The sequence below is a fragment of the Mesocricetus auratus genome, unplaced genomic scaffold (genome assembly GCF_017639785.1).
Source record: "Mesocricetus auratus isolate SY011 unplaced genomic scaffold, BCM_Maur_2.0 Super-Scaffold_100006, whole genome shotgun sequence".
In the NCBI taxonomy this organism is placed as follows: Eukaryota; Metazoa; Chordata; class Mammalia; order Rodentia; family Cricetidae; genus Mesocricetus; species Mesocricetus auratus.
Window position 1 is genome coordinate 106,416,200 of NW_024429190.1, and position 3,595 is coordinate 106,419,794.

Below are 3,595 nucleotides of genomic sequence, written 5' to 3' on the forward strand. Positions count from 1 at the left end.
ATTCCAGAATAAAGGGAAAAGGACATGGACTCTTACCTCTTCTAGGGTCTTTCCTGTCTTTCTGTGGGTGGAGGCTCAGCCCACGCCCCACCCCACTGGAGGCCACCGACACTATCGTGGTGGGGACTGGCACGCAGATTGTTTCCTCTGGGCAAGGAATTAAAGAGCAGCTCCCCACTCAACCCAGCCAACACTGCCTTGGCACAGAAACTGGAGCGGTGCCTAGTTCCGCTGGGGGAAATGAAAGGTCTCTTATTCCTCCCCACTTGGCATCACTCGGGAAGGGATCAGAGCCCTTTCTGCTCCTGTGAAGCAGAGGGAGACACATGAAGGCCAGGGAAAGGCCAGCTCCTGGCTCCCGTCTGTAAAAATGCATGTATACGCAGGTGAGAGTTTCTATTCGGGTTCAGCCAGAGCAGGGCAGGGCGGGTATGGCAATGAATCATGAATGTTTTCTGTTGTTAGCTTGCCCTGGTCCTGCTCTCTCTGTTTCTCTCTCTATCTTTCTCTGTCTCTCTGTCTGTCTCTGTCTGTGTGTCTCTGTCTCTGTCTCTCTGTCTCTCTCTCTCCATTCCTGTTGAAGTTTCTGAACCAGAAGCCTCAGCAGCACCTGACTTGAATGTGTAGAGAACAACAAGGAAACCCTAAAGTCACACCCCCTGCTCCCCGAAGCACCTCCTCCTGCTCTCATCCGCACACCTGTCTGTTGTCTTGCATCAAGAGTTCTTCAGTTTTAAGACAGGCCTGGGGTAAATGGAAGCACTCGAGTTTACCACAACTGAAACCCACACGCACATCTCAACATGCACTTTTTTTAAAGCACAATAGGCTTATAGGAGAAGGAAGCAGGTGAGCTTGAACCCAGCACTGCCATGGCCACCAGATGAGGCCCCCATAGGTTCATCCAATAGCCCCTCGGATCACAAAAGCACTCCCCAAGGGTATCTATTCTTTGACTTTGCACACAACAGATTAGTTTCATCTGGGACACTCACCGCATCTTCTACCAGCTAGCAGGATGGTAACTGGTAACCTGATCTCCTATAGGCTGAAGGCGGATTTTCTGCTGGGGTATGGAGTAGTCCATTTGTTTTTCCCTTCCTTACAGAGTGAATCTTGATCTCCTCACCTCCCTAAACAGGTGATTTTTTTCCAGAACTAGTTTTCTGGTTTCCTAATGCCATCCTGACACCCAGTAATTCAATCCACTTCTGACACTCACGACTTTCAGTTTAGAGGGTCTGAAACAGATGTTTCCAACCTGTGGGTCTCAGCCCCTTTGGGAGTTGAACAACCTTATCATGGGGGTTGCCTAAAACCATCAAAAAACACAGATAGTTACATTGTTATTCATATCTGTAGCAAGATTATAGTTATAAGGTAGCAGCGAAAGTAATTCTATGGTTGGGGTCACCATAATATGAGGGGTGCATTAAAGGGGTGCTGTGTTAGTAAGGCTGAGAACCACTGCTCTAGGCTAAAGGCTCAGTCCCTCAGGGATTCCCTGACTTCCAACGCTATCCCTGAGTCCTAGGCTATGGATACTTCTGACAGGCCAGCTATAAACATAGGGATCCACATAACTACATCCCATCCAGGATGACCCCAGAACTCAGCACTCTATTTATATTTGCAGGCATACCACCAAGTCCACAACTCAGAAGCAGCTAAAATGGAAGAGATTTCTAGGGAACAGTGTGAATGAGAAAAGAGTGGCCTGGAACTTCCATGCCCTCTCTGAGTATTCAATCCTCCCAGTACTCCCAGACACCTGCCAAATACCTGTACTTCAGATCCCTGTCATCTGGCAATGTTAAATTGACTCCATTGCACAGACATGATAGGTTAAGCCATCACCGTTAGTGGGTGAATGAACTCACTCCATCCTCTCTCTGATTCCTGGAGATCTGAACATTCCTCTTCTGGAACCAAGACCTGTTCCTTCTTGACCAGACTCCATTCTGATATAGTCTAGAGACCACCAATCACCTCACCAGCATTCAGAACTCACTCTTACCATGTGGGAGATTCCAAGGGGTTTATAGACCCTCTGCCAGGAACCAGGGGGAAGTAGGGGAAGTATAAACGTAATTTTTATCCTGTCTCACTACATTTCTCCACTTAGCACTACCTGGGATGTCAACTTTGTATCTTTGTGATGCCTAGTTTTTCTTGTTTGTTTTTTGTTGGATTTTTTGTTTGTTTGTTTGTTTGACAAAAACCTAGATATACCTGGGAAGACAGAATTCCCATTGAGTACTGTTTCCATCAGATTGGGCTGTGGGTATGTCTGTGGGGCATTTCCTTGGTTGTTAACTGAAGTGGGAGGGCCAGCTCACTGTGGGTGATGCTAACCCTAGGCAGGTAACCAAGGGCTGTATATGACAATAGCTGAGGGAGGTGGAGAGACAAAGCCTCCAAGTGGTGCTCCTCTGTGCTTCAGTTTCTGCATGCAGGTTCCTGCCTCGATTGCCTTCCCTGGTTTCCCTTGACAGTGGATTGTAGACAGTAAGATGAAATAAACTCTTTCTTCCTGGGATTGTTTTCAGTCAGCATATTATCACAGAAGTAGAATGCAAACTAGAACACTGCCCTTCCTATACAGTAGACAAGCTATGTTGCCTTGTGAACAAGTTGTCTTCTTAGGCTTCATTCCCTTTCACGCCAGAATCTAGTAATCTGTCTGATGGAAGAACTGGCCTCATGCTATGCTTTTCCCCCAAATCTGAGAGATCTATTGGTTTCTTTTCTCTAAGTAGCCTCCCTCCACCTCTACAAAGCCAAGATCACCAGCCTCCTCTTCATATATAAAGGCAGAAAAGTCCTCCACTGTAAAAGGGACTAAAAAGAGTCACATTTCCTTTCAAATGATCCCTTCTCTAGAGACTCAGCCTCGCCAGCTTTTCTTGCCTCAATGCCTGTGGTATTCAAACATGATTTCTGTACTGCACAGCCATTTTCATTATTTTTGGTGAGAGTGTCATAAACTATGGCATCCCAGGCAGAAGATAATCCTACTACTATTTCAACTGTTCCAGAAGGCTTGATCCATTAGAGCATACATAATTGAAGATGGTTAACATTTAATCAAGGTGATGCAAAACAGGCAGATGCCAAGTCAGGTTTACTTATAAAATCCAGTGCAAAATAAAAATTTCTATCCGATAAAATCTAACAACACATTACAGGTGTATGGTACAACAAAGCAAGGATCTTTCCAAGAATTCAAGTGTGGTTTAAACACATTGCAGTAGTTAGGAATATGAATGCCTTCCTCTAGTTTAATAACAAAGATCACTATGAAGCCAATATCTAAGTATGAACAAAACCTCCAATGAAACAGGCTTATGTTGACACTCCTTTCCTTTGAGAAGGCAGAAGTTGGCACTGTCCTAAATTTGTTAAAAAGCAAAGATTCCCAAAAACATACTAGTTTTAAAATGTTTTCAAACACCGACACACTAAAATTTTGTTAAAGAAATCTGTGAGGGGCCAGGCGGTGGTGGCACACGCCTTTAATCCCAGCACTCAGGAGGCAGAGGCAGGCGGATCTCTGTGAGTTCGAGGCCGGGCTGGACTGACAGCCTCCAAAACA